The sequence below is a fragment of the Macaca mulatta genome, chromosome 5 (assembly GCF_049350105.2).
Source record: "Macaca mulatta isolate MMU2019108-1 chromosome 5, T2T-MMU8v2.0, whole genome shotgun sequence".
NCBI lineage: Eukaryota > Metazoa > Chordata > Mammalia > Primates > Cercopithecidae > Macaca > Macaca mulatta.
The window spans coordinates 132,416,520-132,441,047 of NC_133410.1; the positions used below are offsets into that span (position 1 = coordinate 132,416,520).

Consider the following 24,528-nt stretch of genomic DNA (forward strand, 5'->3'; position numbering starts at 1 on the left):
CCGATAAACTCCACTGAGGACACCAGAAGACTATCATTAAAAAGACAAGTGTGTGGCCGGGCGCGGTGGCTCAAGCCTGTAATCCCAGCACTTTGGGAGGCCGAGACGGGCGGATCACGAGGTCAGGAGATCGAGACCATCCTGGCTAACACAATGAAACCCCGTCTCCACTAATAATACAAAAAAATTAGCCGGGCGTGGTGGCGGCGCCTGTAGTCCCAGCTACTCGGGAGGCTGAGGCAGGAGAATGGCGGGAACCCGGGAGGCGAAGCTTGCAGTGAGCCGAGATCGTGCCACTGCACTCCAGCCTGGGTGACAGAGCGAGACTCCGCCTCAAAAAAAAAAAAAAAAAAAAAGAAAAAAAAACAAGTGTGGGAACTCAAAAAGCACAGCTACCTAAGATCATGTATACAGGGCCAAAAAACTCTGCATGTCTCTCTGATCCAAGAAGTAGCAAGGTGCTATGATTGCTGTCTTAAAATGACCTCAACAGTAAAATAAGATAATACCATACTCCACATACTCTAACAGGACAGTGTTCTGTTTATTATCAGTCAGAAATATGTCCCCTTCCCTACCCCGAAAATGGTTCTCTTTAAAAAAGACTGAACTTCAGGTATTCAAAAAACTAACTTAGCAGAAAGAAAACCCTTACTTGTTCTTTTAAAAGCACCACATGTAAAACATCTGTTGCATGACCTGGTTAGAAATCATTACTTTGCTTCCCTACAAACCAATATTGCATCACCCGAACTGATCTGTCTTCAAAGTTAACTGAAGCCCATTGAGGGTAAGACTATGAAGATGATTCATTATTCATGGAGGGGAGATTTAGTTACCAAGGACTGAGTGGGAATTTGGCTCAGATGTAAGTGATAATATAATATAATATAATACAATAGTAATAGCATTAATGGTAGCTAACGTGCCTCTCTTTGGCTCAGCTACTTTTTTTTGTCTCATTCTGTTGCGTGGGCTGGAGTGCAGTGGCGTAATCTCAGCTCACTGCAGTCTTGACCCCCTGGGCTCAAGCAATCCTCCTGCCTCAGCCTCTTGAGTAGCTGGAACTACAGGCACACACCACCATGCCCAGCTAATTTTTTTTTTTTTTTTTTTTTTTTTTTTTATAAAGACAGAGTTTCACCATGTTGCCCAGGCTGGTCTTGAACTCCTGGGCTCAAGCTATTCTGCCTCAGCCTCCCAATGTGCTGGGATTACAGATATGAGACACTGCACCCAGCTACTTTTGTTTTAATAAGGTGGTAGAAAGTCCATGGCTCCCTGGCCTGCATGAGGAGGGGTGCACGTGGCAGCGAGAAACAGATATTTTTTTCTCAACTTGTGAGTGAATGAAGTCAATAGAACGATTACTTGAGCCAGTGTGGCATAGTGCCTAAAAGCATGGACTCTAGAGCAGAAATACTAGGTTTAAATCTTGGCTTCACTACTTGCTGGCTGTGTGATCTTAGACAAGTTACTTAATTTCTCTGTGTCTTAATTTTGCCAGCTTTAAAATTGAGGTAGCAATATTTCATACCACAAAGGGTTGTGAGAGTTAAAAGAGGTACCATAAATAAAGTGCTTAAAACAATGCCTGGCTATATTAAACATTATTTAAATGATGTTATTTTTATTATTAAATATTACCACTAAGCTCAGAAGATGCAAGAATTTGTTTTGAGTTCTAAGGTAATATAAACATCCCCTTTCTTTTCAAATTGCATTATATTTCTCTTTATATGACATTAAATTTGCAAATATGTGAATATCCTTATCCTATTCTATTCATATGCCTCTGAAAAAGGGGCAGGGTTCTGGTGAAATAGATTTGTGTCTTGGCAATAAAAGTTTGGGGGTCTATTAAGAATAATTCCATATATCAAACCACAGATCTCACTTTTTAAAAAGTTAAATTTAATTTAAATGTGGTTTTAATCTTATTATGAAAGTAACCTAATCACATTACAAAAATTTGTCTGTTCTTTATCTAGTTTAATTCCATGAGCAAAACCAAACCACCATTATGGAATAAATGATACTATGTGTTTGTATGTAGGGTTTTTTTTTTTTTAATGGTATATGGGTGTGTATGGATAGGTGTATGTGTTTGTTACAGTGATTCTCACACATTCTTTTTCCTGCCACACTTAAACATGCTTAAAATATTCCCATAAACACTTTCTGGCATGAAACTGTATTTTAGCTCTTCACTAAAATCATTGCAAATTTGAACATCTTAACAGATGACTTGCAACTCAGCATCAACACGTTAATGCATTACTAGTTAATGGTCATAGTACTGTTGAGTGGACAAGCTTATATTCTGCCTTTTCAATTAATATTATTCATAAGCATTTTTATGTAATTATGAGTTTTAGAAATTATTATTATAAAAACCTTTCAAATATACACACAAAAAGAGAAACTATAATGACCCTACATACACCTCACCCAGATTAAATAATTATCCACATTTTACAACATTTACTTCATCCTTCTCTTTTCTCTCTCTTTGTAGAAGCATTTTTTTTTTTTTTTTTGAGACAGAGTGTTCCTCTGTCACCTAGGCTGGAATGCAGTGGTGTGATCTCGGCTCACTGCAACCTCTGCTTCCTATGTTCAAGCAATCCTCTCTCCTCAGCCTCCCAAGTAGTTGGGATTACAGGTGCCTGCCACCACACCCAGCTAGTTTTGGTATTTTTAGTAAACATGGGGTTTCACCATGTTGGTCAGGCTGGTCTTGAACTCCTGACCTCAAGCGATCCACCTGCCTCAGCCTCCCAAAGTGCTGGGATTACAGGCATGAGCTACGGTGCCCGGGGTAGAAGCATTTTAAAGCAAATCCCAGGCATTGTGACATTTTGACATTTTATCTCTAAACATTTCAGCATGAGTCTCTAAAAAATCAGTTAAGTTTATGGCATAACCACCACAATACCTTTATTACACTAAACAGAATTAACTCTAACTCAGGCTATATTCAGATTTCCCTGAAAGACTCAGACAGGTCTTTCCGAGTCTGTTTGCTTCAGAATCCAACAAAATCTACACATTGCATATAGTTGCGTATCTCTTTGAATCTTTTAAATCTAGAACTGTGTCATCCAATATGGTAGCCACTGGCCAAAAGTGGATTTTTAAATTTAAATTATTAAAATGAAATGAGATTAAGAAAGTCAGACCATAAGTCACACTAGCCACATTTCAAGGGCTCAGTAGTGACCGCCATATTGAACAGCACAGATGCGGAACATTTACATCTTCACCAAACGTTCAATGAAACACGGAACTCTTGGAGAGATGAACTCCTCCTTCCCTTCCCCTAGATCACCAGATTATTAAAGAAGCTAAATCAATTGTCCATAGTTCTTGAGTTGCTTACTTATGGACAGTTTGTCTTCTTCCTTTCAATCTGAGTTTCCCTATAAATTAGAAGTTTCATTGAAAAGCTTGATTCAAGTTTTACTGTTTTGTGGGAGTTGTGGGGAGGCAGAAATACTTCATAGGTGGTGCTGTGTATTTCAATAATCAGGATTTTTGTGATAGATTTTTATTTCATTGAGTGAATGTACAAGAATATTTTACTAAAGTTTTATTTTATTATTGGATATTTAGCTTGTTACTGTTTTTTCACTTCGTATCAAGTGTTGTCACGAATATTTCTGTGAATAGAGATTTTTTTAATATTTAGAGTATTTCTATAGGATAGATGACCAGAAAAGAAAATTCTACATTAAAACTATTAACAGTTTTATGGCTTTGGATTTGTATTGTATTGTTTAATTATCTTTCAAAAGGATTGTACCAATTGATGCTGCTCCCAGTAATATGTGGGTGCTCACATCTTCAGTAATATCACATATTATCATGGAAATAACAGAGTTTTTAAAAACTTAATAGCGTCCTGAAATTCAAATGAGTTTTTCTTCAGTTCTTTTTTATTCCCTAATGTCTTGGGCAGGCTATACCAATGAGGTGCTTCTTCCAGCAAGGAACGGTTTCCAATATCTTAGACCTGAAGACAGGATGTACCAGGAAGCTTTGCCCTGAGCCCTTCCTGCCTAGATCCTTTGGGCTAATAATCCTTTTTCTCTCTTTATGATTCATTCTGAGAAGGCTTAGTGGTTAATCTTCTATTTCCAGTTTTATGCTCTGTTCCTCCCCCTCGCCTAGATCTGAAACATCCTTTCCTTCAACAATTCAAATGTCTTGGCTATTCATTTTCCCCTTTGGTTGAGAAAGCTTTAGTTGTCAATTCTATTCCCTTGTCAGCAACAATTTTTATTCTTACTGGCTTAGTCAGGCTGTCTGCCCTGGCTTTCTTTATAAGTGTTTTTGTGTAGAATTTTTGCCTCCTAGGAAGCCCACTGTAGCATAACATAATTAAGTGACAATATATGAGGTGCCAGGACTTTACAAGCAGTTAATGACTGGTCAGAAGATTTATAAGCAAGAGGTGAAATCAAAGTGAACCAAACGCTCAAGTTCTATATAAATAAAAAATAAATAAAATTAATGTGGTTCAAATGGTTGTTTAACAGTTATTTGAAAAGAAGTACATGAAAACATGCATATGAAGAAATCTTGAAATGCAATTGCGTATTCACTAACACAATTCCATCTGTGCCTCCTATTTCCTTTTCCCGGCTCCCCTATTTGTGTGCCTCCCATAATCGTCTCCCTCAGCATTTGCTTTACAGCCTGCTCACCTCTGGCACTACTTTAATTCTTCATTACTCCCCCTTACATTTTCAGTAAAAATAAAATGGGTGTAACTGAAGTTAGAATCTGACTCTTTATACAAAGCTACACATGTAAGATGCTAATGAGCACAGAAAATGTCTATCATGGGAAAGTTAAAATTGCAATGAGAAACCTAACCTCGGAATTTCCTGCTGCTCTGTCTCTTGAGTTAATGTTTTAATTTGATGTTGTTATTTGGCTTTAAATGAAAAGTTAGAGCAGAGGTAGAAAAGAACAAATAAACAAACACATACAAAAGACTTACATACAACTTGTTATGGTTGTGATGTAGTTAAGACCACACAACAGCACATAACTCTCAAATGGCTGTGCTGAGTGTTTGTAGAATCTTATAACCTCGACCAGACTATCTGACTGAATACTTACAAGGATTGCACTGCAAATCCTTAGTGATTTACAAAGTGATTTTTGAATTCCTGATAGTTGTATCATAGCTTCAACTCTTATTTTCCATTTTTTCAGGAGCTCAAAAACAGGCATGTGGAAAGGTCTACTTAAAAAAAAAAGTTCCCCAGCACTTTGGGAGGCTGAGACGGGCGGATCACGAGGTCAGGAGATCGAGACCATCCTGGCTAACACGGTGAAACCCCGTCTCTACTAAAAAGTACAAAAAGCTAGCTGAGCGAGGTGGCGGGCGCCTGTAGTCCCAGCTACTCGGGAGGCTGAGGCGGGAGAATGGCGTAAACCCGGGAGGGGGAGCTTGCAGTGAGCTGAGATCCGGCCACTGCACTCCAGCCTGGGCGACAGAGCGAGACTCCATCTCAAAAAAAAAAAAAAAAAAAAAAAAAAAAGATCAGCTGAATTGATACTCTATACAAGGTAACTATCTTAACTCAATTTTCAATCCAAGAAAATATCCCTACCACACTCCAAATAAACTTAAAGTGGTTGAACATCTCATATTGGCTTGGAAAAAGAGTTTAGCGATTTTAGAATGAACTATTTCCTTCTAAAGGCATCATCTGGCACAAAGATATTAATTGTAAGTATGTGATTAGTGAGAGTGTAGTGAGGATTACTGGAAGATGGGCATCTTATCTATACTATTCTAGCATTCATTCTTTTCTATATTTCATGATTTTTTAAAATTATACTTTAAGTTCTGGGACATATGTGCAGAATGTGCAGGTTTGTTACATAGGCATACATGTGCCATGGTGGCTTGCTGCACCTATCAACCCATAATCTACATTAGATATTTCTCCCAATGCTATCCCTCCCCTTGCACCCCACCCCTCGACAGGCCCCAGTGGGTGATGTTCCCCTCCCTGTGCCCATATGTTCTCACTGTTCGACTCCCATTTATGAGTGAGAACATGTGGTATTTGGTTTTCTGTTCCTGTGTTAGTTTGCTGAGAATGATGGTTTCCAGCTTCATCCACGTCTCTGCAAAGGACATGAGCTCATTCTTAATTATGGCTGCATGGTATTCCATGGTGTATATGTGCCACATTTTCTTTATCCAGTGTATCATTGATGGGCATTTGGGTTGGTTCCAAGTCTTTGCTGTTGTGAATAGTGCTGCAATAAACATATGTGTGCATGTATCTTTACAGTAAAATGATCTACAATCCTTTGGGTATATACTCAGTAATGGGATTGCTGGGTCAAATGGTATTTCTGGTTGTAGATCCTTGAGGAATCGCCATACAGTCTTCCACAATGGTTGAACTAATTTATACTTCCACCAACAGTGTAAAAGTGTTCCTATTTCTTCACAGCCTTGCCAGCATCTGTTGTTTCCTGACATTTTAATGATCACCGTTCTAACTGGTGTGAGATGGTATCTCATTTTGGTTTTGATTTGCATTTCTCTAATGACCGGTGATGATGAGCTTTTTTTCATATGTTTGTTGGCTGCATAAATGTCTTCTTTTGAGAAGTGTCTGTGCATATCCTTTGCCCACTTTTTGATGGGGTTATTTGTTTTTTTCTTGTAAATTTGTTTAAGTTCCTTATAGATTCTGGATATTAGACCTTTGTCAGGTGGATGGATTGTAAAAGTTTTCTCCTATTCTGTAGTTTGCCTGTTCACTCTGATGATAATGTCTTTTGCTGTGCATAAGCTCTTTAGTTTGATTAGACACCATTTGTCAATTTTGTCTTTTGTTGCCATTGCTTTAGATTTTTTAGTCATGAAGTCTTTGCCCATGCCTATGCCCTAAATGATATTGCCTAGGTTTTCTTCTAGAGTTTTTGTGGTTTTAGGTTTTACACTTAAGTTTTTCATCCATCTTGAGTTAATTTTTGTATAAGGTGTAAGAAAGGGGTCCAGTTTCAGTTTTCTGCATATGGCTAACCAGTTTTCCCAACACCATTTATTAAATGGGGAATCATTTCCCCATTGCTTGTTTTTGTCAGATTTGTCAAAGATCAGATGGTTGTAGATGTGTGGTGTTATTTCTGAGGCCTCTGTTCTGTTCCATTGGTGTATATATCTGTTTTGGTACCAGGACCATGCTGTTTTGGGTACTGTAGCCTTGTAGTATAGTTTGAAGTCAGGTAGTATGATGCCTCCAGCTTTGTTCTTTTTGCTTAGGATTGTCTTGGCTATATGGGGTCTTTTTTGGTTCCATATGAAATTTAAAGTAGTTTTTTCTAATTCTGTGAAGTCAGTGGTAGCAATAGTGTTGACTCTATAAATTACTTTGGGCAGTATGGGCATTTTCATGATATTGATTTTTCCTATCCATTAGCATGGAATGTTTTTACGTTTGTTTGTGTCCTCCCTTTTTTCCTTGAGCAGTGGTTTGTAGTTCTCCTTGAAGAAGTCCTTCATGTTCCTTGTAAGTTGACTTCCTAGGTATTTTATTTTCTTTGTAGCAATTATGAATGGGAGTTCACTCATGATTTGGCTCTCTATTATTGGTGTATAGGAATGCTTGTGATTTTTGCACATTGATTTTGTATACTGAGACTTTGCTGAAATTGCTTATCAGATTAAGGAGTTTTTGGGCTGAGATGATGGGGTTTTCTAAATATACAATCATGTCATCTGCAAACCGAGACAATTTGATTTCCTCTGTTCCTATTTGAATACCTTTATTTGTTTCTCTTGCCTGATTGCCCTGGCCAGAACTTCCAATAGTATGTTGAATAGGAGTGGTGAGAGAGGGCATCCTTTTCTTCTGCCTGTTTTCAGATGGGATGCTTACAGATTTTGCCCATTCAGTATGATATTGGCTGTGGGTTTTTCATAAATAGCTCTTATTATTTTGAGATATGTTCCATCAGTACCTAGTTTGTTGAGTGTTTTTAGCATGAAGGGGTGTTGAATTTTATCAAAGGCCTTTTCTGCATCTATTGGGATAATCATGTGGTTTTTGTCATTGGTTCTGTTTATGTGATGGGTTATGTTTATTGATTTGTGTATGTTGAACCAGCCTTGCATCCCAGGGATGAAGCCAACTTTATCATGGTGGATAAGCTTTTTGATGTGCTGCTGGATTTGGTTTGCCAGTATTTAGTTGAGGATTTTTGCATCGATGTTCATCAGAGATATTGGTCTGAAATTTTCTTGTTTTGTTGTGTCTCTGCCAGCAAAGATTTGGCATCAGGATGCTGCTGGCCTCATAAAATGAGTGAGGGATGAGTCCCTCTTTTTCTATTGTTTGGAATAGTTTCAGAAAGAATGGTACCAGCCCCTGTTTGTACCTCTGGTAGAATTTGGCTGTGAATCTGTCTGGTCCTGGTTTTTTTTTGGTTGGTAGGCTATTCATTACTGCCTCAATTTCAGAACTTGTTATTAGTCTATTCAGGGATTTGACTTCTTCCTGGGTTAGTCTTGGGAGGGTGTATGTGTCTAGGAATTTATGCATTTCTCCAAGATTTTGTAGTGTATTTGTGTGGAGATGTTTATTGTGTTCTCTGATGGTAGTTTGTATTTCTGTAGGATTGATGGTGATATCCCCTTTATCATTTTTTGTTGTGTCTATTTGATTCTTCTCTCTTCTCTTCTTTATTAGTCTGGCTAGTGGGCTATCTGTTTTTTAATCTTTACAAAAAACCAGCCCTTGGATTCATTGATGTTTTTGAAGGGTTTTTCAAAAAGTGTCTCTATCACCTTCAGTTCTGCTCTGATCTTAGTTATTTCTTGTCTTCTGCTAGCTTTTGAATTTGTTTGCTCTTGCTTCTCTAGGTCTTTCAATTGTGATGTTAGGGTATCAATTTCAAATGTTTCTCACTTTCTCATTTGGGCATTTTAGTACTATAAATTTCCCTCTAAACACTGCTTTAGCTGTGTCCCAGAGGTTCTGGTACTTTGTGTCCTTGTTCTCATTGGTTTCAAATAACTTACTTATTTCTGCCTTAATTTCGTTATTTACTCAGTAGTCATTCAGGAGCGGATTGTTCAGTTTCCATGTAGTTGTGTGGTTTCGAGTGAGTTTCTTAATCCTGAGTTCTAATTTGATTGCACTGACTGTTATGATTTCCATTCTTTTGCATTTGCTGAGGAGTGTTTTAGTTCCAATTATGTAGTTGATTTTAGAACAAGTGCTATGTGGTGCTAACAAGAATGTATATTCTGTTGATTTGGGGCGGAGAGTTCTGTGGATGTCTATTAGGTCCGCTGGTCCAGAGCTGAGTTCAAGTCTTGAATATCCTTGTTAATTTTCTGTCTTGTTGATCTGTACAATATTGACAGTGGGGTGTGAAAGTCTCCCACTATTATTGTGTGGGAGTCTAAGTCTCCTTGTACATCTCTAAGAACTTGCTTTATGAATCTAGGTGCTCCTGTATTCGGTGCATGTATATTTAGGATAGTTCTTCTTGTTGCATTGATCCCTTTACCATTATGTAATGCCCTTCTTTGTTTTTTTGATCTTTGTTGGTTTAAAGTTTGTTTTATCAGAGTCTAGGGTTGCAACCCCTGCTTTTTTTTTGCTTTCCATTTGCTTGGTAAATCTTCATCTCTTTATTTTGTGCTTATGTGTGTCTTTGCACATGAGATGGGTCTGCTGAATACAGCACCTATGGGTCTTGACTCTTTATCCAATTTGCTGGTCTGTGCCTTTTAATTGGGGCATTTAGCCCCTTTACATTTAAGGTTAATATTGTTATGTGTAAATTTGATCCTGTCATTGTGATGCTAGCTGGTTATCTTGCCCATTAGTTGATGTAGTTTCTTCATAGTATTGATGGTCTTTACATTTTGGTTTGTTTTTGTAGTGGCTGGTACCAGTTTTTCCTTTCCAGATTTAGTGCTCCCTTCAGGAGCTCTTGTAAGGGAGGCCTGGTGGTGACAAAATCTCTCAGCATTTGTTTATCTGTAAAGGATTTTATTTCTTCTTCACTTATGAAGCTTAGTTAGGCTAGATATGACATTCTGGGTTGAAAATTCTTTTCTTTAAGAATGTTGAATATTGACCCCCACTTTCTTCTGGCTTGTAGGGTTTTTGCAGAGAGATCCCCTGTTAGCCTGATGGCCTTCCATTTGTGGGTAATCCAACCTTTCTCTCTGGCTGCCCTTAACTTTCTTTTCATTCATTTCAACCTTGGTGAATCTGACATTTATGTGTCTTGGGGTTGGTCTTCTCAAGGAGTATCTTTGTGGTGTTCTCTGTATTTCCTGAATTTGAATGTTGGCCTGTCTTGCTTGGTTGGGGAAGTTTTCCTGGATAACATCCTGAAGTGTGTTTTCCAACTTGGTTCCATTCTCCCCATCACTTTCAGGTACATTAATCAAATGTGGGTTTGGTCTTTTAACACAGTCTTGTCTTTTTTGGAGGCTTTATTCATTCCTTTTCGTTCTTTTTTCTCTAATCTTGTCTTCACACTTTATTTCATTAAGTTGATCTTCAATCACTGATATCCTTTCTTTCACTTGATTGATTTGGTTTTTGAAACTTGTGTATGCTTCATGAAGTTCTTGTGCTGTATTTTTCACCTCCATCACATCATTTATGTTCTTCTGTAAACTGGTTATTCTAGTTATCAATTCCTCTAACCTTTTATCAAGGTTCTTAGCTTACTTGCATTGGGTTAGAACATGTTCCTTTAGCTTGGAGGAGTTTGTTATTACCCACCTTCTGAAGCCTACCTCTGTCAATTCGTGAAACTCATTCTCCGTCCATTTTTGTTCCCTTGCTGGTGAGGAGTTGTGATCTTTTGGAGGAGAAGAGACTTTCTGTTTTTTTGAATTTTCAGCCTTTTTGTGTTGGTTTTTCCTCATCTCAGTGGAGTTATCTACATTTGGTCTTTGCTATTGGTGACCTTCTGATGGAGTTTTTGCGTGGTCGTCCTCTTTGTTGATGTTGATACTATTGCTTTCTTTTTGTTAGTTTTCCTTCTAACAGGCCCCTGTTCTGCAGGTCTTTTGGAGTTTGCTGGAGGTTTACTCCAGACTGATTGCCTGGTATCACCATCGGACACTGCAGAACAACAAAGATTGCTGCTTGTTCCTTCCTCTGGAAGCTTCATCCCAGAGGGGCACCTGCCAGATGCCAGCCAGAGCTCTATTGTATGAGGTGTCTTTTGACCCCTGCTGGGAGGTGTCTCCCCATCAGGGGTCATTTGGGTCAGGAACCCACTTAAGGAGGCAATCTGTCCCTTAGCAGAGTTTGAGCACTGTGCTGGGGGATCCACTACTCTCTTCAGAGACGGCAGGCAGGAACATTTAAGTCTGCTGAAGCTGCACCCACAGCTGCCCCTTCCCCCAGGTGCCCTGTCTCAGGGAGATGGGAGTTTTATCTATAAGCTGCTGATTGGGGCTGCTGCCTTTGTTTCAGAGATGTCCTGCCCAGAGAGGAGGAATCTAGAGAGGCAGTGTGGCTACAGCGGCTTTGTAGTGCTCTGGTGGGCTCTGCTCAGTCCGAACTTCTTGGGGGGCTTTGTTTACACCGTGAGGGGAAAACCACCTACTGAAGCCTCAGTAATGGTGGATGCCCCTCCCCTCACCAAGCTGGAGCATCCCAGGTCAATTTCAGACTGCTGTGCTGGCAGTGAGAATTTCAAGCCAGTGGGTCTTAGCTTGCTGGGCTACGTTGGGGTGGGATCTGCCGAGCCAGACCACTTGGCTCCCTGGCTTCAGCCCCCTTTCCAGGGAAGTGAAAACTTCTGTCTCGCTGGGGTTCCAGGTGCCATTGGGGTAAGAAAATAAACTCCTGCAGCTGACTCGATATCTGCCTAATCAGCCGCCTAGTTTTGTGCTTGAAACCCAGGGCCCTTGTGGTGTAGGCACCTGAGGGCATCTCCTGGTCTGTGGGTTGCAATGACTGTGGGAAAAGTGTTGTATCTGGGTCAGATAGCACCGTCCCTCATGGCACAGTCCCTCACAGCTTCCCCTGGCGAGGGGAGGGAGTTCCTCGACCTCTTGTGCTTCCTGGGTGAGGCGACACCCCACCCTGCTTCAGCTCACCCTCCATGGGCTGCACCCATTGTCTAACCAGTCCCAATGAGATGAACTGGGTTCCTTAGTTGGAAATGCAGAAATCACCCACCTTCTGTGTTGGTCTCGCTGGCAGCTGCCGACTAGAGCTGTTCCTATTTGGCCATCTTGCCTGGGAAAACTGCCGATGATGAGATCTTAGGGTAATCAACTCAGAAATGAAACCAATATTCTGAGAGCTTTTCATGTTTTCTTTTAGAAGTTAATGAGAGCCAGGTCTTTGACCAATGGGTGAGGGAATTGGTGTGAGTGACTTTAGAATTTATAATTGTGTTTAGTGTTTAAGTCTGTTATTGGTATAACTTCCAGGGCTTTTATTGTGATGAGGCCATTTTCAAGGTGGTGTTCCAGCAGGCTCCACTTACCTTTCCTTTCCAAAAACATCTTAGGAAAAAGGATCTGTTGTGAAGTACCAGTAAGCCTGACTGCTGAGACAGATGTGGGTCATTTTGGTATTCATCTTCACAGATGTTTCTCACTCTGGGGGATTTGTTTATAGTCACTGACTTTACTAGGGATTTAGTGAAAAATCAAAATCTCATTTTTAAATATATAAGTGAAGACACATCTGACCCTGGGACACATCTTGCCTCTGACAAAGTTAGGACTGAGCTAGAACCAAAGCATTTGGGTGTTTTTCAGGGGGAATTTCTGTTAACCCATAATAGTCTCATGATTATCCTTCTCACCATGGACATTCCCTGTACAGAGGTAGGAAAAATCCTCTAGGCGCAGAAGTACCTTTTAGTTAGTGGTAAGGATGTTGACACTTTCTTCCTATGAATCAGTCTATTTTTTTCAAATATTGAGTCATGAAAATTTCCTTCTATTAAAACATTGCCTCATCAGTAGCACATGTACAAATGAGCACATATACTGGCCCACTGAAAGTAGATTAGACAGGTCAGTGGGGTAGGTATGGTGAAGGCACCTTGCTGCAGTGCCACCCATGTCCACTTCCTTGGGAAGTCCCCAAGTCTCAGATAGAGGTGGGCTCAAATTTTGTCACTTGAAAGTACAGCAATTAATCCAGAAGTGTTAGGGGGCAATTATCAAGCAGGACTTTCCCAGGGCCCACAAGCTACAGCACCTAGATAATATTCGGGTTTCATATCTTGGGTATGGATTTATCAGTCTCAAACTCCAGTATGCAAAAAGTAAAAAAGAATGAAAAGGGGAAGGAAGAAAAGAAGGAAGAAAGGAAAGAGGGAGGGAGGGAAGGAAGGGAGGCAGGGAGGAAGGGAGGGAGGGAAGAAGGAAGGAAGGAGGGATGGAAGGAGGGAAGAAAGGGAGGCAGGGAAGAAGGGAGAGAGGGAGGAAGGAAGGAGGGAGGGAGGGAAGGAAGGAAAGAAAGAAGGAAAGAAGGAAGGAAGGAAGGAAGGAAGGAAAAGGAATAATATTAATTTTTCTATAACTCAACCTGGACTTATCTGGGCCTTTATTTTGAATGGTAGATTTAATCTTTTTCTGGTACACCGTCAATTCCGTAACATCCAAGCATTTCAGGGAGTAAGCATAGTTGAGGCTCCCCACCTCCCTGTCTTTTATTCTTGTGTTGAACACTGGAAGCTGTGCCATGACACTAGTGAGCAACAGACTTCCAGCCCACTCTGTTCTCAGACCTCTAACAGGTTCCTTTTGATTTGTTCACAGCCCTCCTGCTGTGACACCCATCACCAGGCCTTCTTAAGTTACTCTGTAGCCCCCTTTTCTGGATCACAAGACTCCGTTGGGCCTCCCTACTCTTTCTCAGAAACTCATCTCTGGCGGCCCAAAGGCTACCTCTGATACCCGCTTCCAGATGGGCCTAGACTAGGCCCGCCGCCCCAGCTCTGTGGTTGTTGCTTTCTGTGTGCTGGATTCCTCAGTGTTTCCTCCAGCTTCCTTGGGGAGTTAGGCACACATTTCCTCTTTCTTTAGTGTTCCTTAAACGTCTCTGGGCTTTTCATTACCTTCCTTTTCCCAGGGGTACAGCACAGGGTCAGATAAAGTGATTATTTTTTTTTCTTAGAGATTCACCAGTGCTATTCACTCAGTTGCTTAGGCCAAAAGCTTCACAGTCACACTTGAATCCTCTCTTATATCCCATATCAATAGAATCAACTGCTCCTGTTCTGTTTATAAATTACATATTTTAAATTCTGTCTGTTTTCCTCACTTGAGTTTTCCTTACTTTTACTCTTTTAAAAGTAAAGAACTTTTAAAATTTACTATTGTATTATCAGAAGACTGTGATGTGGTATATGTGCAAAAAATTTGTTTAATGAATGCCTGAACAAATTTCCTATTGTTAGAAATATTAATATAAGTTGCTTTCTTTTAGAATTATTTTTATAAACTACTTTTTTTCTTTGAGACGGAGTCTCTCTCTTTTGCCCAGGCTGGAGTGCAGTGGCGTGAGCTCTGCTCACTGCAACCTCTGCCTTCCAGGTTCAAGTGATTCTCCCACCTCAGCTTTCTGAGTAACTGGGACTACTGGTATGTGCCACCACACCTGGCTAATTTTTGTATTTTCAGTAGAGACAGGATTTTGCTATGTTGCTTAGGCTGATCTTGAACTCCTGGATTCAAGCAATCCACCTGCCTTGGCCTCTCAGAGTGCTGGGATTGTAGGCGTGAGCCACTGCGCCTGGCCATTATAAACTACCTCTTATGAACATCTTTTGAATTATCCCTCAATATCCAAATTTGCTAAGAGTTAATTCCTAGCAATTAAATTTCTAGATTAAATAATGTGCACATTAAAAAATATTGATGTATGTTGACAAATTTCCTCCCAAAAATTTACATCAAATTACACTTCTACTAGTAGTACGTGGAAATGCTGATCTTTCTGACTCCTCAGCAGTACTGGGCATGATCCTTCAAAATCTTTACCAATTTGTTAGTTGAAAGAAACACATAATCTGATTGCCTTAATTTAGGTATACATATTTTCGGTATTCTTAATTCAGAGTAAAATGTTCTGATTCTGTTGCCAGATTCTGGGTTGATTGGGATAATACCACTTAGTACAGAATAGCAGAAGACTTCATTATTACATACTACTTAAATTACAAGATAAAATCATAAAAGTTATGCCTTTCAAACTAAAACTTCATTGCTTTAGACCTGGAAACTGCCCCCATAATGATCCCATACTTCTGTGTATCGATTTCACTAGTTTTGCAGAAGTTTTTGTAGAGGTGTCTGAGCTTTACTCACTCAATCCTTCATGCTTATGTTTCATATCAATAAATAATAAAGATATATGTATTTTTCTATAAGATGCTCTACATATGAGAGTCTAATGGTTCAATTTGGGGGGAAGGGAATAATTACTTTATAAAGAGTTCCTGCACATAGTAACATGCCTCTTGAGGGAAAAAATAAGGTTACAATTTTTTTTTTGTTTAGCTGTAATGAATATAAGGAGGTAAACCCGGCCTTATGCTATGTGTGGTAGCTTTCCTTCTAGCATACTGAAAGACAATGTGTTTTGTAATGGAACAGAAACATTCCAAGCCACCCTTCTGTGTCTCTTGCTTAGCAGATTTATGTACTCTTGGCTAATAAGTGTGTCCTTGTAAACCAATGGACTCTTTCCATTCTCTACGCCTTGTAGCTCTGAAGAGACGATCCCTGTCTTTAGTTCTATGAGCCCTAAAACCTTTGAAGCAAACAGTAATATATTACTTTCCTCTTTGTGTTTTACTGCTTTCTCTAAAATGTGAAAAATAGCTAGAAGGGTATGTGTATACATATTTGTATGTTTCTAAGCTTTAGTTTGGAAAGGCTGAAGTTTCAGATAAAAAAATACAGCATTTTAATCACAATGCATGGCTTATATGACCTCTATTACTTAAAATACTGGAAATATCTATTAAATATCTTCTTTTTTGCCTATAAGCATTCACACATTTTCTTGGTTTTATTTGACCAAAGAATATTTCAGCATCAGACTAACTTGCACCAGTATCTGTTCATCTTTTTCAAATTAATAGTTCTTGAAAGAACGAACAGGTCATATTGCTCTCATTTACATTTTTTGGCTTGTACATGGATTTTCATAGACTGCAATGGAAATACTGTGGACAGAGATTATCTCTTCAGACTTAGGTATAAACACTAGAACTTACTATAATAACTTGGATCATGCACTGTCCTAGGAACTAGGGTTATTTCCTTGAGACACTTGAGTGAATGGATCAGTTGCCAAGCAACTTGCATTCTTATGGGACTGGGCTGGGGAACAAAAGGGCGCCAGGTGGTAATACATAAAAGGAAAATGACAAAGACACATGGAAAAAGAAAGCCTTCATCTGGGAATTGTAGTGTATGACTGTTCAGAAATTTGGAACATGCTCTTCCTTATTCAATTCATTTCAACAGTTATCAATCTATGATAACATCTTTAATATCTGTGGCTATCCATCCATTACCCACCCATTCATCCACTCATCCATCCATATGGACAGACTTATTTTGAGTTTAGAAATTACAAATAGTTAGCTAGAACTGTATGTCTCTTATATTAACTAGTTTGCCAATAATTATTTTTCATTATTTTTTTACCCTTTCTCATAATTTCCTCTATTCCTCTTACCCTTCTATGTCTTATAAATATTTTTACTTTTAACCTTCTTCTGGTACATGCTTTCTTTTTCTCTCAGAAGTGATTTTACACACTGAGGCCACTAGATGGGGGGGAGGAGGGCAAAATTTAAAGAACTAACTGTTGGGTTCTATGCTCACAATCAAGTGTACCCTAAATCTCAGCATCATGCAGTATACCCATGTAATGAATCTACACATGTATGCCCTGAATCTAAAATAAAAGTTGAAATTATGAAAATAAAACAAAATCCTATATTCCATCTAAAAACAAAACAAAACAAAAAAGAAGTGATTTTATTGCCTCACTGTTACTTGGTGCTTAGGCACTCAATCTATGTGGGAACATATATTCCTATAGAAGATTGTCAGACCAGGCCTTATGCCCCCACTCTATATGAGACTTCATTCCTTGACAGCCATATGCTGAAACTTAACATCCTTGAGTCCAAGTGGAAAACAATGAAGATAGTCTAACATGTCAGAAGTTTGGACACACAGTTATACATACAGTCAGCTTTATATATTTTAAAACATAGGTCAGTTCTATTTGTTCAAATACACTATAAAAATAAACTTTTTCTCATCTAGAAGCTAAAACTAAAGAAAACTATGAGTTCCTTCTTTTTGAGAGCTCTGCCAGCATCATGTCAGGTTGTGTTCATAAGGATCTGTACTTTTTAATAGACTGCCCCTAGTACATGTAACAATTGGAATCCAGTTGTTCTCAAGAATTTCAGGGAAAAAAAGTACAATCCAGTTCAGAAACATGTCTCAAGGAACAAGGAAACTATTATTTATTTAGTGCCTATTATATGCCTGATGTTGTGCTAGGCATTTCTTGATAGATTTTAAAAATTAATCTTCAAAAATCATTGTATAGTGAGTATTATTAACCACATTGAAAAATATGAAACTAAGCCTTGGAGAAGTTAAATAACTTGCACAAAGTTACTCAACTCCTAGAAGGCATGCTTTTTGCCCTCAGTATATTTAATTCTACTAAGTTACACTAATGAGGGTCTCACTGGTGATTGTAGAGACATTAGAGACAGTGTCTCACTCTGTCACCCAGGCTGGAGTGCAGTGGCACAATCATAGCTCATTGTAGCCTTGGACTTCTGGGCTCAAGCAATCCTCCTAAGTAGCTAGGACAGTCCTAGCTACACCTGGCTAATTAATTTTTTTTTTTTTTTTTTGTAGGGATAGGGTTTCACTATGTTGTCTATCCTACACTCAAACTCCTGGCTATGTGTATATATATATATATATATATATACACACACACACATATATATGTATATAGCTTATCTGAAACATAGGAACTTGAACTTCAAACTTTCTGAGACATACTAATACTGCTTTCTTTTGCATCATTTAAAAATTACTATCATTCTTCTTTGCAATATGTGTGATTTACTCAGGAGTGAGATACATTCATCAAGATATCCCTGAGCTAGAAATGGAAAAGTTGGGTGTCAGGCTGGCTTCCCAAAAGTGAATCTTTTTAGATGATAATTCTTATGCAAGTCAGTAATTAAGGACATGTCTCCAGGAGAACCCAATAATTTAATGAGCAAACCAGGAAAAGAAAGGGAATAAGCCATGCAAAAGTGCTTTTTTTTTTTTTTTTTTTTTTTTTTTTGAGACAGGGTATCCCTCTGTCACCAGGCTTATATATATTTGTACATGTATACACACATATATATAATATTTAGGCTTATATATGTGTGTATATGTTTATAATATATATGTATGCCTAAATATTAGAAGCTTAAATCAGAAGCTGGTAATTGTCACTGGAAACAACAGAGGGTTCAGTCCAGGTATTCTGCCCCCAAAATCACTCTTTGCTCTCCTGGGAGGGGAAAAGGGGAGTTGATACTGAGGGGAACGCTGAAAGGGCTTGTCTCCCACTTCCTCTTAGGGCAGTGGTTTTCAAGGTGTGCCTATCTTAATCACATGAGAATATTTCTCTTTATTTTCAAAATATACAAACATGTGTGCCTCTATTGCAAATCTTTTGAATCATAACCGTGTGGACCAGTGGAGAGGTGTAGATAAAAGTAGTATTAGCTTGTGCAAAGTTAATTTTTCTCATCTTTCTATTCTGAAAAAATTTAAACATACAAAAGAAGTTTAAAGAGGTAGTACACTGACACCCATATACCTACACCCACATGACTAATCGACATAATTCGGATTCAGAAACCCTCAGGTGATTCTGATGATGATTAATTACTGTAGGTCTTGAAACCTGCATCCAATCAACTTTCTCTTGGGTTGGATCAGGGATAGAGAATGGCCTTGCATTGACCCACATCTCCGCAGTCATAAGTGTGTCTTGGGATTATCTTTCTAGATGAGCCTGAGGACCAGCAACCTCTAGTGACTTCCTTTTAGCCTGTTAGATATGTCTCTGAAATAGTCATGGAGAGGTTGTTGGGTTGTAACTGACAACCTAACAAAAGTCATTTGCCCGTATTTGCCTTATTGATATTTCAAGAGCACATGTTATTATGATCTTGAAATAGGTAATTAAACACAAATGTTGGATTATAAACCAATTTTTAAAAATTATGTGGAATGAAGAAACTGAAGCTTGGCCTATTATGCGGGGGGGGGGGGGGGGGGAGGGGGGGAAAGTCCAAGTCAACTTTTTGAAAGATTCCAGAGCAATGGACTACTTTAGACTCATCTGTCTGAGTGCCTGTATCCTTTTTTTTTGGGTCACAGAGCCCTTTAAAAATCTGATGAAAGTGCTAGATGTTCTCATTAGTGATTTGTATATAAACCATTTAGTTTATTTTGTATGTAAATTCAGGATGGATACTAAGAGAATTTTTTCATGAATCTGCCGGTTTATAAAACACTTTTCTATACCTTCCTTCAGTAAAGGAAGGTCCTGGTCTGTTGTGGGAGCCAAAATATGAATGAGGTCAAAAGATAGAATTAGTTAATGAAGTAGTATCAAGCTTTGGACTAAGACGTAAGTCTTCCACCAAATCATCCAGTTCAATTCTCTGGAAAACTGAGAGATGTAAAATATGGCAGAAATATTTTATCTAATTTAAGTTGTTATTAAGAACCCTGTGCAGCATTAGGTTTACCACAAATAGAATGCTTTTAGTTTATTAATTCAGAACTGTTTTCTTACCCAACAGGTCCCTTCTTATCAGGGAAGAAGTTTTTAAGCACTCAATATCTAAAGATAATCTATATTATTCTCATCATAAAGTCTTAATTTCCCTTTTAGCAAACTTGACACCAGTATTTGTATTACTTGTTGATTTATTTGTATTTGACTATCTCCCCATAGAATTTAACCTCAATCAGGATAAAGACCTCGTTTACCTTGTATATTACTGTATCCTTAGTTTAGTGTACAGTGCCATACACAGTTAAAGGCTAAGAAATACATGATGAATGAATGAATGATGAATTTACAGAGTTTATGGTAAGACCCAAGCTTACATAATTTTCTTGAGAGCACTTAGGAAAGATATCTGGGAAATTAACGTTTGTAATAAGTTCTTCTCTTGATGATAATGATGAAGACCATTGTGATGAAGATGACATCAGCTGCCTTTGCAGCTGCTGTGTGGTAAACTGAAGTGAGCAGACCAAAAGAAATACAAAGACACCAAAAACACAACTTTAAATTATATCCTTTAATCTCTGGCTGCTGGGAAGAGCAGCCGCAGATAATCTAGTTTGTGTTCCAGGATCCCAAAAGAGCTGACAAACTATAAGCAAGATTAACTTTTAAGAAAAGAAAGGTAAAGTCTCTGATAGCAACAGGTATTGTAAACAGTGGTCACTGTTGCTAATGAGAGAATGGTCTTGGTGTGTATCTGGGCCACAAAGAACTGCGCCTCTCCCAGGCTTCCCAGTGAGTCTTGTGAAGCAGTCCTGACAATATTGGTGTCTTCCAAGGGGAAAATCCAGGAGGTCACACCCACCCATTTCTAGCTATTTTCTTATGTAGCTCTAGTTTACTAAGAAAGACATACAGAGACATTTAGTGTAATTATTGTTACTACCTTTTCTGCCATTAAAAATTGTTTTATATGACTTAAAAGTGTATACTGTGTAAATAAAACTTTTTCCACCTGTCTACTGTACTTGGCAAGTCTCAGTTTATTATTCATTGAAATGTTCACCTTAAGCATTAGGATATCTGCATATTTCTTGCTATTTATCCTTTCAAACAGAACAAAACCTCAATTAAAAAAAAATTAACTGGGTGTGGTATCTCATGCCTGTAATCTCAGGCTGAGGTAGGCATATCACTTGAACCCAGGAGTTCTAGACCAGCCTGGGCAACATAGTGAGACCCTGTCTCTACAAAAAAATACAAAAAATTACCCAGGCATGGTGGCATTTGCCTGTAATCCTACTTACCTGGGAGATTGAGATGGGAGGATCACTTGAGCCTGGGAGGTCAAGGTGGCAGTGAGCCAAGATTGCACTGCCAAAGTGAGACCCTATCTCCAAAAAACTAAAAAGAATTTAGATGTGTGTGAAGTTCATTCTACAATTCAGTGTGACACTTTTATAACCAAATAAGTACCAATACCCTTATGAACACACATATATAAAGAAAAGAAAGAGAGAAAGAAAAAGAAGAAAAACAAATGTGGTTAGAACTTCTTGTTTCATTTTACTCCGACTTGATTATTTCCCAGGCCCAAATCTAGAACTGGAAGAACTGGAAGGTGGTGGGCTTATTGTATCAGAGGTTAAGCTTGTGGCTTTTATTTCCTGCTCCAGCTAGAACCAAGATGTCCAAAAAGTATGTTTGGAAGGACTTTTTTTTTTTTTTTTTTAATGATTTCTAGCCCTGTGTCTAGTCAGAGAATATGGGGGAGTTTGGACCAACTCCAGAAAACAACTTCAATGTAGAAAATCATGGAACGCAAGGTCCTGCTTCCACGTACTTATTTTCGTGGAGTAGGGGACAAGTTCTCAAAATAATTTTGTCTGTGAGATACAGATATTTCAGGGACATTTTCATAACCAGCTTCCTGCAGTCATTAGCTTCAGAGCTGGAGTATGCTAGAAACTACTGGGCCCTGGGCAGTGGTTAAATTAGGTGTGAACGTAAGCTGGGCTGATCTCCATTGTGTAGTTAAAAACCAAAGGTGGGCACAGAGAGAGTATGTGTTCTGCCCTTTCTTCACCCACTGCATTTTCATTTCCGCTTTTTCTACTCTAGAGGCCTAATAAAGGACTCTAACGTACGATATTCAACACAGCTTTAAAACATCCACACAGAGTGCAAAATTGTAGTAGGAATTTGAGTTTTGTTTTTCTTTTGAGTTTAATATGACTTCCTAGGTTCAGCGTACTTTGTAATACATTTCTTAAACCGCAGGATCATGAGGGCAAATTCCCTTGGGGGAAAGTGGCTCTGTGAGTTGATTAGCACCGTTTGCCTGCTTCCTAACCCTGTTCTGCTCAGGTATTAGTTGTTCAGACAGCAGAGATCCAGTTCAGCTCTCCAGGTCTCGCGCTCCATTTTAATGCAAGCCAGTGATGCAAAGTCCCTGGCTTGGCCTGTCAGAACTTGATAGCTCTGTAAACACTGAAATCCTTGTTGCCATAACACCAGGAAAAATAATATGGGCTCCTGCATATAAATATAACGAAGGCCTTGGGGAATGGGAGCATTTCTAAATGACTTGAAGCTCTGTCACGGCATAATCTCTTATAAATAAATGTCAGTGTAGTCACTGAATGCAGACTGGATTTTTTGCCTGACTACGGTGCTAAGCCTTCTAGACAATAGTTATGCTAAGGGATTATCTTTTAACATTGTGCAGTTATCTCCTTTGTTTGTTTTCTTTTTTCATTATTCACATAAGCCAAGGGAAATGAAAAGCATCTTATTTCAGGCAAAAAGGCCTGTGAATGATTAACTCGGGTTCCATGCGTTGGGACTTTGCATAGCAACCCCTTGGCTTGCAATGACAAAAAAGCTCAAGGCAGAACAGCAGCCCAGGGACCTGAGACCAACGTTCTCAAATGAAGGTGGTGAGAAACAGATTAAGTATAAGCATTGTGTTTATGGGTAGAATTCTCTGTAGCTGGCCCATTTAATTTGGCATTGGTTTTACTGCACTTTTCTTGGTGAAGATGTGTTTTGCTGACCTTTACTCTTGCTTTTTGAATACATTTGAGAATTCAAGTGAAACTTGGCCATGATTATGGCTTAATGTGGTTTATGCCACCATATTTTATGGGTTCTCCCTAATACTATCCCAAATTGGGCTAACTCTGGCTAATTTTATATTAAAAAATGGAAATAACAGATCACTTCATAATAGCATGAAGGTTTAATTTTAGCTCAACTAAAACTTTGTTGGTAAATTTTGGCACTCTTGAAATTGTATATAACACAAAGCATTATATGAAATAAAGATAAACAAATGGTGTGATTATATAATTCCAATTAAAAGCATATAAGTATGTAAAGAACCCACATTGTACAAATATTAAATCTGAAATCAATGTCAATTCCATATCTTTTTATAGACATTTGATGCTTAAACATTTATACAACAAAGTCCATTTAAAGATTTGAGTTAAAAGAGTTAGAAGAAAATGAAGTATAAGCTAAGGACAGAAGAAACATTTGAGAATTTAGAAAAAAGCAGTATAGTTAAAATTGAGCCAAAATATTTAGGACACTTAAATTTAGACTGCAAGTCAATCCAGATGTTTATTTATTAATGTTAATAATGTTTCCAGTGTTGTTATAGAATGCTAAATCCCAGGGGTTCTGCTTCTAAGTTTAAAGACAAATGCAATGATCTTTATTCTTTTCCAGCTCTGTTTTAATTTTAGGAGCTTTTCTATAGCCATGATTTTCCCATAAATGTGTTTGCAAAATCTTGAGCAGCTCCTGATGTCTTGCAGAAAGTCTGAGTGAAACACTGCTCTAGCAAAGCTTTCCACGTTCTGCGTTGCTCGTCTTGCTTCCATGGCAATAAAGAGAGAAACTTGGCATAAGAATATAATCTGTTCCTGCCTGTTTCTCATCTGAAGTCATAAACCTCTGCCATCCCACCCAAGACTAGAATTTCAGCTGGCATGAAACAGCTGTCTGCTTACAGGTTTATTCCGGTAGTAACCAAAGACAAAACTATTTTAATTGAAGGCCCTAGGCTATTCTCCAAACCCTCACAATCTCTGGGTCATCCCCAAGAAGAAACCATTGAGGAAAAGGTACAAGTTACATTCTTTCTTATAGTTTTTGACACAGTGTATATTTATGAAGTTGAGAACATTTTACCCTTCTAATTTGACTACATTGGATGCCATGGAGAAAAGGAGGGCCACAAACTCAAAAGCCCGAGGGTTCAGGCACACAAACTAAGTCAGCAGAGAGTAGGCTGTAGTGCATGGGAGGAGTGTCCTGTCCGAAGGGGCATCTGCTACTTTGCTTCACTTATTGCTACCATGTGGGTATGTGGAGGCCCAAGTTGCTAGATATCCTGATTTGTCAATAGAAGTTCTCAGTCCTGCTTTTTATGAGAATTCTGCATAGTTTTAAATGTTGGCAATTATTTTGGATAAAAATCAAAACATTATGAATGTTAACTCAAACATGGCTCTGGATTGGATGTCTGGGACTTCTTGGGTTCAACCCTTAGACTTTGCTCTTGATTCACTACCGGCAGACTTTGCATTTATCAATTGCTTAGGTTCTGTAACTGTCAAGTAGCATAATTTATTTACACATTTTCCTTCTTACTCTGGTTAGTACTGTATAAAGAATA

General features: G+C 38.6%; 1 long non-coding RNA gene across 5 annotated transcripts in view; it reads left to right on the forward strand.

Moving 5' to 3' along the window:
* Positions 1–24,528, forward strand: part of LOC106998488 (uncharacterized) — a 397,362-nt gene that overhangs the window by 81,096 nt on the left and 291,738 nt on the right. Inside the window, exon 1 of one of the 5 annotated variants that reach the window (XR_013417554.1) lies at positions 22,420–22,777. The exons of the other annotated variants lie outside the window; for them this stretch is intronic. This is a non-coding gene — a long non-coding RNA (uncharacterized LOC106998488). Of the gene's footprint in view, positions 1–22,419; positions 22,778–24,528 lie in introns of those variants that run through there. 5 annotated transcript variants of the gene reach the window in all.